Raw genomic sequence first — 15,748 nt, forward strand, 5'->3', positions numbered from 1 at the left:
ACTTAATTAAATATTTAATAAATTATTTTTTTAAATTTAAATATTTTTTTACATAAACCAAAATATTATTAAAATTTTAAAATATAATTTTTTAAATTTAAATATTTTTTACATAAACTAAAATATGATTAGATTTTTTTTAAATATATAAAAAATTTAACAAGAGTCGAACCCTTTTATTCTTTTAAGCCTCCACATAGCTATGTGTAAAATTTAAAAAATTAGAAAGAGTGAAATCTAATTGCACCCTCAATATCCCTCAATCCATCTTCACACATAACAATAATTAAATTACGTTTTTGGAAATTTTTATTAATTATTGGTTAGATTCACATTTGCTATATTAATTTTTTTTAGAAACTAAAATATATTCTAATAAAGTGTAGTATAAAACTTTATTTAACTCAATATAGAAATAACAAAGGTGGTTAAAAAATTAATATTATTTCTAAAGGTCACGGATTCGTGTATTTAACAATTTCTTTAATTTAGAATAAATGATTAAGCATTCACTGTCAAACATGGATTGATTAAACGAGGTGTAGTGTGTGAGAGCAGTAATTCATTTAAAAATTTCTATTATTTATTTTAAAAATATGTTTGCACACCTTTAAATTTTATAAATCCATTATTTTAAATTTTAATTTCTGTGTCTATATCTCATAATATTTTATTTAAACTTAAAACATCAAAATGTTAATAATATTACTTTAATCAGTGAAGTCGTTATTTCCGCATAGATTTTATTTGTTATGACATTGTAGTATTACTATTTTATTAAAGTACATAATTTCATATTATTCTTTAGGCATTAATATCTTACTATTTTCATATTATTTCAATTCTTAGATAATTATTTTTCTCTCTTTTTGACTATAAATATATACTATAAACTCTTCTTACAAAAGCTTCTCTAGTTCATACAATTCTTCTCCACTTCCATCTCTCTCTCTTTTGATCTGATCAAAAACCCTAATTTGCGATAGAAAATTTCTTACTTCCTCAAAATTCACTTCTAATTATCAATCCCACTTTTCCTCCTAATTTTATGATCCTTATTTGATCCTCATATTCTAACAGTGATAATTAGATAAAAAGCCCTAACTTTTCTAATTTAATTTCTAACGTTTTAAAACTTCTTCGATCAATTCTCGGTTGCTTTGAGAATTGATCGATTCTCAGAATCTTCATTTCCTGAAATGCTCTTTTCTTGCTCAACATGAAGCTCAAGCGAAGGAGGTATTCAGAAGTGGTATGTAAATGATTAATCATTTCCCGTTTACAATTATTTTTTATTATGTTATTTGCTTTTGGTATGGATTATTTGTTTTCTAATTTTTGGTATTTTCTAAACTGTTAAATTGTACGAAGTTTGGAATTTATCTTTTTATTGATCAGGAGCAACAATTTTAATTTGTATATATTTCAAGTTCTTGATTGGTTGAAGTTCGTGGCTAATGGCAGAGTTTGATATTTGATTACTCTCCTTGCGGTGGAATTGTTAATATATATTTCTGATTTATGTTTTTTAAATATATTTGAATACTGTGAGCGTGTTCTAACTTCCTTTCATACCTTGTAATTTAGGCATTGATGAATGATGCTTGACTTATTGGCCAAGAAATGATAGGAAGTGAGATCAGCTTAGATATTTACTTTGAATTATGAATGATAGAGCCTTTAACATTTTTGGGGGTTTGAAGTAATTTTAGCCCAAAAAACCCAAATAGAATTATGGTATCAAATAAATAACTAAGTCAGCATAAAATTGACCTTTAATTGGCAACATGTTCAGGCGTTTTTTCTTGAATTCTGAATTTGCTGTCATTTTATTAACGTGGAGAGTTCAAGTTTTTTCAGTTGTTGCAACTAGCAACATATTTCTGCCTGTTATTTAAAAATAAAAAAAAAGATGCAAAGAGATACCTGTACGTCTTGGGTTAAGCATAGGTTATGTTGAAGATTGCTCAATTTAGCCGATTTCTATATAGCATGATCTGGAAATGGTTTTTGTTGACATTTTGAGAGTGTAAGTAATATCTATTTGGCGTAGAGATGATTGTTGCAAGGTGAGAAAAATTCTTACTGGAATACGAGGAGGCTTGAGATTATATGTATAAAGAGCTATAGAAACAAGTTTTGGTTCCTTTTATGTTATGCTTATGTCTTCCCTTCTAGAAAGCAGTTGGTACCTTTCAGGCTGTTCAGTTTGGGTATGTTGTGTTTTCCTTGTCCTTTTTCTTTCTTTTCAGCATCTTCTGATTTTACAGTTCTGCCTACTTATATTAGGACGTGAAAATCCGGGATTATTTTGATGCCTATAGCTAAAGTAACTGTTTCTGTTATGATTTGTATCAGCCCCCCAAAATCAGATCCTTCATCAATAGTGTCACTTCTGTGCCACTGGAGAATATAGAGGAACCCTTAAAAGATTTGTTTGGGAGTTTGATAAGGTGCCTGTTTAACCATTATTTGATAAAATGTTGCAGTGTCTGAAATGCAGTTAATTAACTTTGATGTTAATGGTGCAGGGAGATTTTCAACATTGGGTTGAGCTTTTTAACCATTTTGACACATTTTTTGAGAAGCATATAAACCAAGGAAGATTTGCAGATTGAGGATATTTTTAGGATATGATCCTCCTTTCCCCGGGAAGCAGTTCTTCAAATTCTTTGTGTTATAAGAATAGTCTTGGAAACTGCACAAATAAGCATTGTTATTGCTCTTATGAGGTATTCTTTTGGTCTTAGAAGTCCTATGCTCTTGCATTTTCTAGTATCTTATCCTTTAAGAAAAAATATTAGTAAATCTGTATGCTTGCAATCTCGGTCTCTTTTGCATTTCTTTCGAATCAGGGATCAAACATATTAACTACTTTGAAGCTATTAATATGGCAATTATTTTCTTTTTCCTCTCATCTGACCTTAATTTTCTATTTTTTGGTACCTTCTTGTTTGCAGCAGCATCTTTCATCCTTGCTTGCATCAACTGATGCTGATGTTGTCGAGGCTTGCTTGCAAACTTTAGCTGCTTTCTTGAAGAAAACAATTGGAAAGTACACTGTCAGAGATGCATCTCTGAATTCCAAGTTATTTGCCCTTGCACAAGGTTGGGGGGGGAAAGAGGAGGGCCTCGGATTGATTGCATGTGCTGTTCAGAGTGGATGTGATACGGTTGCTTATGATCTTGGATGTACTCTCCATTTTGAGTTCTATGCAACAAATGGGTTCTCTTCCTTGGAACAGTCTACCCAAGGTTTACAAATTATTCATTTACCTACCATCAACACTTATCCAGAGACTGATTTGGAACTCTTGAATAATTTTGTTGGTGAATATAAGGTACCAAACAATTTAAGATTTTCTTTGTTGTCGAGATTGCAATTGCGAGGGCTTTTGGCTCTTTAACATCTCGGCACCAATATACACGTATTCGCTTGTATTCCTTCATTGTTCTTGTTCAGGCAAGCAGTGATACTGATGACCTTGTGTCTTTCTTCAATAATGAGCCTGAGTTTGTCAATGAGTTGGTTACTTTACTGAGTTACGAAGATGCAGTTTCTGAGAAAATTCGAATTTTATGTCTGCTTTCTTTGGTTGCTCTTTGTATAGACCGATCCCGCCACCGACAGTATTAACAGCCGTCACATCTGGTGGACACCGTGGCATTCTGTCCAGCCTCATGCAGAAAGCCATTGATTCTGTTATTAGCAATTCGTCAAAATGGTCTGTTGTGTTTGCTGAGGCTCTGCTCTCTCTCACTGCTCATTCTACCTCTGCTGAAAGATACCGATCCTCAGCATCTGCATTTGGTTACTACTGTAGTCAATATTCTGGAAGCCTTTATGGATTACAGTAATCCTGCAGCTGCATTGTTCAGAGACTTGGGTGGTTTAGATGATACAATCTCTCGCTTAAAACATGAAGTGTCTTTTGTGGAAAACAGTCTAAAGCAACCAATTGAAGGCCCTGATTGTAGTGGGAGGACTTCGCAAGTAGTTGCAGCTGCGTCAACTGAGCTTGACAATACACAACCTTTGTATTCTGAAGCATTAGTTTCCTATCATCGACGTCTACTCATGAAAGCTTTATTACGTGCTATATCTCTTGGAACATATGCCCCTGGAAACACTGCACGTGTTATGGATCTGAGGAGCTTGTTGCCACAATGCTTGTGTGTCATATTTAGGCGAGCAAAAGATTTTGGTGGGGGAGTTTTTGCACTTGCAGCAACTGTCATGAGTGATCTCATTCATAAGGATCCTACCTGCTTTCCTGTCTTAGATGCTGCTGGTCTTCCATCTGCTTTCCTAGATGCGATAATGGATGGTGTTCTCTGCTCTGCAGAAGCCATAACATGCATACCTCAGTGTTTGGATGCGTTCTGTCTTAACACTAATGGTCTTGTGGCTGTGAAAGATCGCAATGCTTTGAGGTGTTTTGTCAAGATTTTTACTTCTAGAACATATTTGCGATCTCTTACTGGAGATACTCCTGCTTCTTTGTCAAGTGGCTTGGACGAACTTATGCGCCATGCTTCTTCATTGCGTGCACCTGGAGTGGATATGGTGATTGAGATCTTGAATGTCATACTGAGAATAGGATCTGGGGCTGACACTTCTTTTGCTGCTGAATCTTCCGCCCCTGTTCCCATGGAAACTGATGCGGAAGAGAGGAATCTGATTCAGCCAGATGATGGGGAATCTTCAAGGATTGAGAGTTCAGAGAAGATGTCGGAGCCATCTTCTGATGCTTCTTCAATGAATATTGAATTGTTTCTTCCTGATTGTATAAGCAATGTGGGTCGTCTTCTTGAAACTATTCTTCAGAATTCTGATACATGCCATTTGTTTGTTGAAAAGAAAGGGATTGATGCTGTCCTGCAGTTGTTTACCTTGCCTTTATTGCCTCTTTCGGCATCGGTTGGACAGATAATTTCTGTTGCCTTCAAGAACTTTCATCTCAGCATTCTGTATCTCTGGCTCGGGCAGTTTGTTCATTCCTAAGAGAACAGCTGAAGTCAACAAATGAACTGCTAACTTCTATTGGAGGAACTCAGCTAGCTACTTTTGAAACTGAAAGTCAGACTAAGATTTTGAGATCTCTTTCTAGTCTTGAAGGTATATTGTCTCTTTCCAATTTTCTTTGAAGGTCACTATAGTGTTGTCTCTGAGTTGAGCAGTGTAGATGCTGATGTATTGAAAGATCTTGGGAGGGCATACAGGGAAATAATATGGCAAATTTCTTTGTCTAATGATACCATGGTTGATGAGAAGCGGAAAGCTGATCAAGAAAGTGAAAGTACTGATATTGGTCCGTCAAATGCTGCTTCTGGAAGAGAAAGTGATGATGATCCAAGTATCCCAGCCGTGCGATACATGAACCCAGTTTCTATTAGGAGTGGTTCTCAGTTTCTGGGTAGCGCAGAACGAGAGTATCTTTCACTTGTTCGTTCTAATGAAAGTTTGCACCGTCGTAGTCGACATGGTTTGTCACGTTTAAGGGGTGGAAGGAATGGTCGACACTTAAATGCTCTTAATATTGATTCTGAAACTTCTCATAGTTTGCCGGAAACATCACCTGTCCAGGATTTGAAAACAAAAAGTCCTGGCCTTCAAGTGATAGAAATTCTAAACAAACTTGCCTTCACATTACGGTCCTTTTTCACAACTATTGTTAAGGGGTTTACCTCACCTTACCGTCGTAGAGCTGATGCCGGTTCATTAAACTCAGCTTCAAAGACTCTTGGTATGGCGCTGGCTAAACTATTTTTTGAGGCACTGGGTTTCTCTGGACATTCTTCTTCTTCAGGACTTGATACATCACTTTCAGTCAAGTGTCGATACCTTGGGAAAGTTGTTGATGACATGGGACCATTGACATTTGACAGCAGGCGGCATACATGTTACACAGGAATGGTTAATAATTTTTATGTCCATGGAACCTTTAAGGAGCTACTTACTACTTTTGAAGCTACTAGTCAGTTATTGTGGACGTTACCTTACTCTATCCCTACACCTGGAATTGAGCACGAAAAAGCAAGTGAAACAAATAAATTGTCCCATGGTACATGGCTGCTTGATACATTACAATGCTACTGCCGTGTACTCGAATATTTTGTTAACTCTTCATTATTATTGTATGGGAATTCTGCATCGCAGACTCAGATGCTTGTTCAGCCAGTTGCTGCTGGTTTGTCAATCGGACTCTTCCCCGTTCCTAGGGACCCAGAAAGTTTCGTCTGTATGCTGCAGTGTCAGGTGCTGGATGTGATTCTACCTATCTGGAATCATCCTCTGTTTCCTAATTGCAGTCGTGGTTTTGTGGCTTCTGTTGTTTCTATTGTCATGCATGTATACTCAGGTGTTGGTGATGTGAAACGAAATCGCACCACTGTTGCAGGAAGTACAAATCAACGTTTCATGCCCCCACCGCCTGATGAAGGAACCATTGCTACCATTGTTGAGATGGGGTTTTCAAGGGCTAGAGCAGAGGAAGCCCTGCGACGAGTTGAAACAAATAGTGTTGAAATGGCCATGGAATGGCTGATTAGTCATGCTGGTGATCCTGTGCAAGAGGATGATGAACTAGCTCAAGCACTTGCTTTATCACTTGGAAATTCATCGGAGACATCCAAAGTTGACAGTTTTGATAAGCCAATGGATGTCATGACAGAAGAAGGGTGGCCTGCAGCACCTCCAATTGATGATATCCTCAATGCATCTGTGAAGTTATTCCAGAGTGTGATAACATTGCATTTTCATTGACAGACTTGCTGTTACACTTTGCAATCGTAACAAAGGAGACCGTCCTGCTATCATTTCTTATTCAGCAGCTGAAGCTCTTTGGATTTTTCTAAGGATTCCACTGCATTATGTATGATATCTCATATTGTAGCACTGCTTCTTTCCGAGGATGGAAATACACGTGAAATTGCCGGCGAGAATGGCATAGTACCTGTTGCTATCGATATATTGATGGATTTCAAGGCTAGAAATGACTTGGGGAACGATATTACGGCACCAAACTGTATCAGTGCTTTATTGTTGATCTTGGATAACATGTTGCAGTCTCGTCCAAAAATTTTCTGATACAGTGGATGGTACGCAGACGGTATCTCAGCCTGACTCATCTGGGGAGCATGCTTCTTTGGCAATTCCAGAATTAAATACAGAGAAAAAATCAGTTTCAGATGCTAATGAGAAAGAATCAATCACTTCATTTGAGAAGATATTGGGTAAATCTACTGGTTACTTGTCCATGGAAGAGAGTCAGAAGTTGCTTCTTCTTGCATGTGACCTAATCAGACAGCACGTTCCAGCAGTGGTCATGCAGGCTGTTCTTCAGTTATGTGCTCGTTTAACAAAAACACATGTTCTGGCTTTGCAATTTCTTGAAAATGGAGGCTTAGCTGCTCTTTTTAGTCTTCCGAGAACTTCTTTTTTCCCTGGTTATGATACTGTTGCATCTGCAATTATTAGACATCTCCTTGAAGATCCTCAGACTCTGCAAAATGCAATGGAATTGGAGATTAAACAGACTTTGAGTGGAAGCAGGCATGCTGGCCGGGTTTCACCTCGAACATTTTTAACATCTATGGCACCTGTTATCTGCAGAGATCCTGAAGTTTTTATGAAAGCTGCTACTGCAGTTTGTCAATTGGATTCATCAGGGGGTAGGCCCTTTATAGTTCTATTGAAGGAAAAGGAGAAAGACAAAGACAAATTGAAAGCTTCTGGTGCTGAAGTTGGGTTAGCTTCAAATGAATCTGTGCGAATTCCTGAGAGTAAAGTAAATGATGGAACAGGTAGGTGTTCCAAAGGCCACAAAAAGATTCCAGCAAATTTTGCTCAAGTGATTGATCAGCTTCTTGAAATAGTTCTGAAATATCCTTTTGCAAAAGGCCAGGAGGATGGTGCAACAAGCTTAACTTCAATGGAGATTGATGTACCTGCAAGCAAAGTGAAGGGTAAGTCAAAGGTTGAAGAAACTAGGAAAATCGAGTCTGAAACTGAAATATCTACTGGGCTTGCTAAGGAGACTTTCGTTCTTAAATTGTTGAGTGATATTCTTTTAATGTATGTACATGCGGTAGGAGTCATATTGAAAAGGGATTCAGAAATGGGTCAACTCCGTGTTTCTATTCAATCGGATGCATCTGGCTGCCCTGGCATTGTTCATCATATTTTGCATAGGTTGCTTCCATTACCTGTTGATAAATCATCTGGACTTGATGAATGGAGGGACAAGTTGTCTCAAAAGCTTCTTGGTTTCTGGTGGTTCTGTGTGGTCGTTCTAGCGAAGGTCGTAAAAGAGTGATTAATGAACTTGTGAAAGCCTTATCTTCTCTCTCAAATGTAGAGAGCAATTCAATGAATAGCTCATTAGTGCCTGACAAAAGTGTTTTTGCTTTTGCTGATTTGGCATATTCAATTTTGTCAAAGAATTCATCATCAAGCAACTTACCTGGCACTGGCTGCTCACCAGATATAGCAAAAAGCATGATTGAAGGAGGAGTGGTTCAGTGTCTAACCAATATACTTGAAGTGATTGACTTGGATCATTCTGATGCGCCCAAAACTGTAAATCTGATGCTTAAGGCTTTGGAAAGCCTGACAAGGGCTGCTAATGCAAATGAACAGGTTTTCAAGTTAGAAGGTTCCAACAAGAAGAAGTCTTCAAATGAAAGACATACTGATCAGGTAACTGTATCTGCTGCTGACGAGATAGAGCACAATCAGAATGGGGATGGTCAACAACCAGTGGTGGATGTGGAGGTGACCGAACAGCAGCCACATCAAGCAACTTCACAAATTGAAAATCACAATGTTAACCCAAATGATCTTATTGACCAAGATATGAGAGTTGAAGTGGAGCCTGTAGCTAGCAACAGGCCTGTTGAACTTGGGATGGATTTCATGCGTGAAGAAATGGAAGGTGTGTTGCACAATACTGACCAAACTGATGTGACATTCAGAGTGGAGAATAGGGCAGATGATGATATGGGTGATGAAGACGATGACATGGCAGATGATGGGATGATGATGATGATGATGATGAGGAGGGAGAGGATGAGGATGAGATATAGATGAAGATGGTGCTGGAATGATGTCCCTTGCTGATACTGATGTGGAGGACCATGATGATACTGGTTTGGGAGATGACTATAACGATGACATGATTGATGAGGAAGATGATGACTTCGATGGCCACCGTGTTATAGAGGTAAGGTGGAGGGAAGCCCTTGATGGGTTAGATCATCTGCATGTAATTGGTCAGCCGGGAGCTGCTAGTGGTTTGATTGATGTGGCTGCTGAACGTTTTGAAGGTGTGAATGTGGACGATCTCTTTGGTCTCCGTAGGCCTGTAGGTTTTGAACGCAGGAGATCTAATGGTAGGTCATCCTTTGATCGTTTTGGTACAGAAGTAAATGGCTTTCAACATCCTCTTCTGCTAAGACCGTCCCAGTCTGGGGACTTAAGCTCGATGTGGTCGTCTGGTGGGAATTCATCCAGGGATTTGGAAGCTCTTTCATCTGGGAGTTTTGATGTTACTCAGTTCCACATGTTTGATGCACCTGGTCTGCCATTTGATCATGCACCGAATAGTCTATTTGGTGATCGATTGATTAGTGCAGCACCCCCGCCTTTGACTGATTATTCTGTAGGCATGGACTCATTGCATCTGCAAGGGAGGAGGGGGCCTGGTGATGGACGGTGGACTGATGATGGTCAGCCACAAGCAAGATCTCAAGCTGCAGCAATTGCACAGGCTGTAGAGGAACAGTTTATATCTCATTTGCGCAGTACAACTCCAGCCAACAATTTAGCAGAAAGGCAGTCAAAAAATTCTGGAATCCAGGAGTCGAAACCATCAGATGCTCCATCAAATGATGGAAAGGATGTGGTAGAGGGAGACAATGCCAGTAGTGAGCAGAGTGAACATCAGCAGCTGGAAAATAATCATGGAATTTCACATGAACTTAATCCAACAGGTGAAAGTGTTACATGCCATGGGCAGCCCAATTCTCTGTCTTTTGCCGGTGATATGGCCGAATCTATTCAAAGACATGAAGGTATATTAACTCAAATGTTTTCTTTGAACAATGCACCAGATGAGCAGGATAACATGGAAATTGGAGACGGCAATGGCACAACTGCTGATCAAGTAGAGCAAATTTCTGAAATGGTTAACTTGCCTGAGGGGGATTCTGCTATGCCTGGAAACCTCTCACTGCAAGCCATGAGCGATGATGTATTGTCAAGGGAAGATGGTCAAGCAGGTAATTGTAGTTTGACAGATTCTGGTTTGGAGATGCTTAACCCAGGAGATTTTAATGGGTCTTCGCTTCATGAGCGTATTGATGTTGACATGAATACTACTGATGCTGAAGGGAACCAAACTGAAGAACAAGTTCCTCCTGAAATTGGGGCAGAGGAGCCAGGCATGCTGGAGTCTCAGGATGCTAGTCAAGCTGATCAAGCCAGTGTTAATATTGAGGGTCCTGGTTCTAATGACATTGATCCTACCTTCTTGGAGGCATTACCTGAAGATCTACGGGCTGAAGTTTTGGCTTCACAACAAGCCCAATCGGTTCAACCTCCAACTTATGTACCACCTTCAGAGGATAATATTGACCCGGAGTTCTTAGCTGCTCTTCCACCAGACATTCAAGCAGAAGTATTAGCACAGCAAAGAGCACAGAGAGTTGCACAGCAAGCTGAGGGTCAACCTGTGGACATGGATAGTGCTTCTATTATTGCCACCTTCCCTGGTGATCTTCGTGCAGAGGTTTGTAATGTAAACTTTTCCTTGTAACTGAACAATAATAACATTTTTAGCCTTTGTTCAGGTGCTTTTGACTTCTTCAGAAGCAGTTCTGTCAGCATTACCTTCTCCTTTACTTGCCGAAGCCCAAATGCTTAGGGATCGAGCAATGAGTCACTACCAGGCACGTAGTTTGTTTGGAGGTAGCCATAGGCTAAGTAATCGGAGGAATGGTTTGGTTTTGGATGGGCAAACAGTGATGGACAGGGGTGTTGGAATTACATTAGGCAGAAGGACTGGCTCTACCATTTCTGATAGCTTAAAAGTGAAGGAAATTGAAGGAGAGCCTCTTCTCAACTTCAATTCTTTGAAAGCATTAACTCGCCTTCTACGGCTAGCACAGGTATTTCTATTTCAGTGTGCAACGTGGCTTACTGAATCTGATCCATCTGCCAAGGTGGATGGAGATTATCGACTTTAACATCAATATAATTCTTGAAACACTTTATATAGTATTAGTCTTTGGCTGGTTATGTTGTTATTATAATTTAGTGTCTCTCCAAATAATTGATGGAAGTTCCGAAGCTTGTATTTTCTAACACGCTTGTTTTTGTTTTTATCTGTTTGTAGCCACTTGGGAAAGGCCTTCTGCAGAGGCTTATGTTAAATCTTTGTGCTCATAGTGTTACTAGGGCCACTTTGGTAAAGCTGCTGCTTGATATGATTAGATCTGAAGTTGAAGGCTCAAGCAATGGGTTGTCAACAATTAATTCCCAAAGGCTTTATGGTTGCCGTTCAATTGTTGTTTATGGTCGATCACAGTTGTTTGACGGTAATGGTCTCAGCTGATATAACTGTACCTTTCTGCATTTGTTTCCCTCATCTTACCTTTGATTTTGTATGTTGCAATAGGTCTTCCACGTCTTGTACTCCGTCGCGTTCTTGAAATTTTGACTTACCTGGCTACAAATCATTCTACCATTGCGAATATGTTATTCCACTATGATCCTTCAATTCTATCTGAGCCTTTGAGCCCGAAAACCTCAGAAACCAAGAAAGATAAAGGCAAGGAGAAAATTGTGCGTGGAGATGCATCAAAACCGTTGGAGAACTCTCAAGGGAATATTCCTTTAATATTATTTCTTAAGCTCTTGAACCGGCCGTTGTTTTTGCTCAGCACTGTCCATCTTGAGCAGGTAGTACTCTTCTAATTTATTGCCCTTCTAAACATTTTAGTATAGGTTAGCATGGCTCTCTTCTACTGGATGTTGATATAACCCTATATGTTCTATTTGTTTTAATATGGTTTGTAATGGTGTAGGTTGTGGGCTTGCTTCAAGTAGCTGTCTATACAGCAGCATCAAAATTAGAAAGCCGGTCAGTCTCTCATATGGCCATTTACAATTCAAATTCCCAGAAACAGCTTAGCAATGAAGCTTCTGGTGATGTTGATAAGGACCTTCCTTTGACAGAACCAGAGTCTAATCAAGAGAAGCAGACCAATGCTGAATCCTCTGGATCCAGTGGCAATAAAATGTGGATTTTTATAGCATTTTCTTGAAGCTACCGGAATCTGATTTGTGCAATTTGTGCAGTCTTCTTGGTCGTGAGGGGTATTATTCCTGATTCTTATCTCAGGATATGTTGAAGTTATTTATGCTAGTTAGGATTATATTTTCATGCTCTTTTTTTAAATCCTATTTTCCTGACAAATCTTTTTATTTTTATTTTTCTTTCAGACTGTCGGATAAAGTTTATATGTTAGCTGGTGAGGTGCTGAATAAATTGGCATCAGTTGCTGTGATACATCGCAAGTTCTTTACCACAGAGCTTTCAGAATTAGCACATGGCTTGAGTTGTTCGGCTGTCAATGAGCTTGTAACATTGAGGAATAAGCATATGCTGGGTCTGAGTGCAGGTTCCATGGCAGGAGCTGCTATTCTACGTGTGTTACAAGTTCTTAGCTCGCTCACTTCAACTAGTGTCGGTGACTCGCCAGAGGGTGGTGATGATGAACAGGAAGAGCAAGCTACCATGTGGAAATTAAATGTATCATTAGAGCCGTTATGGGAAGAATTGAGTAATTGCCTTGGCATGACTGAGGCACAGCTGGCTCAGAGCTCACTCTGTCCAACTGTATCTAATTTGAATGTTGGGGAACATGTTCAGGGAACATCCTCTTCATCACCACTCCCCCCTGGGACTCAGAGACTCCTTCCTTTCATTGAGGCTTTCTTTGTTATGTGTGAAAAGCTACATGCCAATCTTTCTATCATGCAGCAAGATCATGTAAATGTGACTGCGCAAGAAGTAAAAGGGTCTGCTGAATGTTCTGCTTCCATACCCTCCAAGGGCAGTGGGGATTCTCAGAAGAAGCTTGATGGTTCTGTCACATTTGCCAGGTTTGCTGAGAAGCATCGTAGACTTCTGAATGCTTTTGTTAGGCAAAATCCTAGCTTGTTAGAAAAACCACTGTCTATGCTGCTGAAAGCTTCAAGGTTGATTGACTTTGATAACAAGAGAGCATATTTCCGTTCAAGAATAAGACAACAGCATGAACAGCACCTTGCTGGTCCACTGCGGATAAGTGTGCGGCGGGCGTATGTTTTGGAAGACTCTTACAATCAGTTACGAATGCGACCAACTCAGGATTTGAAGGGTCGTTTGAATGTGCAGTTTCAAGGGGAAGAGGGCATTGATGCTGGTGGACTGACGAGAGAATGGTATCAATTACTGTCGAGGTTCATTTTTGACAAAGGAGCATTACTTTTTACTACTGTGGGGAGCAATGCAACTTTCCAGCCAAATCCTAATTCTGTTTACCAGACTGAGCACCTTTCTTACTTCAAATTCGTTGGCCGCGTGGTAAGTCACTGGATTGTTAGGTTCTGATGTTGGTGTTTATGGCGATCTGCATTAGTTTGTTTTCTTATTTTCTCGTGTGTTGTATTCAGGTTGCCAAGGCACTATTTGATGGTCAACTTTTGGATGTTTATTTTACCCGATCCTTCTACAAGCACATTCTTGGTGTAAAGGTGACTTACCATGATATAGAGGCAGTTGATCCGGATTATTACAAGAATCTGAAGTGGATGCTGGAGGTTGGTTTAATTAAATCAATTTCATGTCTGGTTATTTTGTATGACCTCTCATGTAGTTAGAGACAATGAATCCATTTGAAGTACTAATATCTCATTCTTAATGATCTTTTTTCTAATTTATTTCAGAATGATGTGAGCGACATTCCTGACCTGACTTTCAGCATGGATGCTGATGAAGAAAAACACATACTTTACGAAAAAACAGAGGTATGCTAAGATCGAATGAAAAGTTGTTTTACCCAGATTTTTCATTCAATTGTATTCTTAATTTTTATGTTTTGCTTGAAAAAGGTTACTGATTATGAGCTTAAACCGGGAGGAAGAAATATCAGAGTTACTGAAGAAACAAAACACGAGTATGTAGACCTTGTTGCTGATCATATCTTGACGAATGCTATCCGTCCTCAAATCAATTCCTTCCTAGAGGGATTTAATGAATTGGTGCCACGCGAACTTATTTCAATTTTTAACGATAAAGAGCTTGAGTTACTAATCAGTGGACTTCCTGAAATCGATTGTAAGCTTACCAGCCTATCCTTTTATACTTTTCATTGAGTTAACATGGGGTTGTTTTTAGCATCTAACCATATCGTCATTTTGCAGTGGATGATCTAAAGGCCAACACAGAGTATATTGGTTACACAGCTGCATCTCCTGTAATTCAATGGTTTTGGGAAGCTGTTAAAGCTTTTAGCAAAGAGGACATGGCAAGGTTGCTTCAGTTTGTCACCGGGACATCAAAGGTTATTTGATTGATTTTATATTGAACTGTTTCAGTTCTCTTTTTGTCGGCACCCATATGAATTGTTTTGGGTGTGCGTACAGGTTCCATTGGAGGGTTTTAAGGCGTTGCAGGGTATCTCTGGTCCACAGAAGTTTCAGATTCACAAGGCCTTTGGAGCTCCTGAGCGGCTGCCTTCTGCACATACATGGTGATGAATACATTCTTTATTACTGCCATATTGAATTCCTTATAGTTTATTTGTTTGTTCTTAACATCTACTTTCATTTTGACTCGCATCTCCAGCTTTAATCAGCTAGATCTCCCCGAGTATTCCTTGAAAGAACAGCTTCAGGAACGCATGTTGCTTGCTATCCACGAAGCTAGCGAAGGATTCGGCTTTGGTTGAACAGAGAGTGTGTAAACAAATGATATCAATGTCCCAACATCGGCAATCCGTCTACCGATCTACATTGAATATGTCGGTAGAAGATTCTTTGCCAAATTCGCGTTGTGTCGTGTCGGTTGTGAATCTGACATCTATGTATGTGTTTCCATGTGCGGAAGCCTCTTCTGATGGGATTTGGCTACTGGGAAGTGGATTTCAGATGCTGAAAAAGATATCATGGAAATGGAGGGAGATCAATGGTGGTTGTGCCTTTCAATCCGATTAGTGGAGAGCTTCTATTCTAAACAAACAATGAAGAGGAAAACATATTCTTTTTTATTTGTAGTGTTAATGATTGAAAGATGGGTCTTCCTTGTATTGTTAATATTTTTTCTCATCTAATTCTTGGAAAACTGCCCCCTGTTTATTTTTTTGGGTGAGACCCCCCTAAACCTTGAGTAGTTGGTTTAATAATTATAACCATAACATACCGATTATTTTTCACAAAATTAAAATAAATATATATTTGGATCATATGAAGAACATTTGTAATGAAATGTATACAATAATATTTATAAATATGTGCATTGAGTTCAACAACTTTGGATTATGGGTCAATTTATGTATTCTATCTAAAGGTTATTTATTAAATTGGCCACCCCACGCTTTTTTCATTAGTCGATGATGGAGCCACCTGACCTAATCATTACTTCGAGTTCTGATAATACTTACGATTAGAGATGAACATAGCTGGATTTAAATTTGATCCGGA

At 38.9% G+C, this 15,748-nt stretch overlaps 1 pseudogene; it reads left to right on the forward strand.

Annotated features, from left to right (window-relative positions):
- The first annotated feature begins 945 nt into the window (after window positions 1–945).
- LOC120145505 lies at window positions 946–15,418 on the forward strand (annotated as a pseudogene).
- The last annotated feature ends 330 nt before the right edge of the window (window positions 15,419–15,748 follow it).

This window comes from Hibiscus syriacus, unplaced genomic scaffold, assembly GCF_006381635.1.
Source record: "Hibiscus syriacus cultivar Baekdansim isolate YM2019G1 unplaced genomic scaffold, ASM638163v2 tig00110893_pilon, whole genome shotgun sequence".
Taxonomy (NCBI): Eukaryota; Viridiplantae; Streptophyta; class Magnoliopsida; order Malvales; family Malvaceae; genus Hibiscus; species Hibiscus syriacus.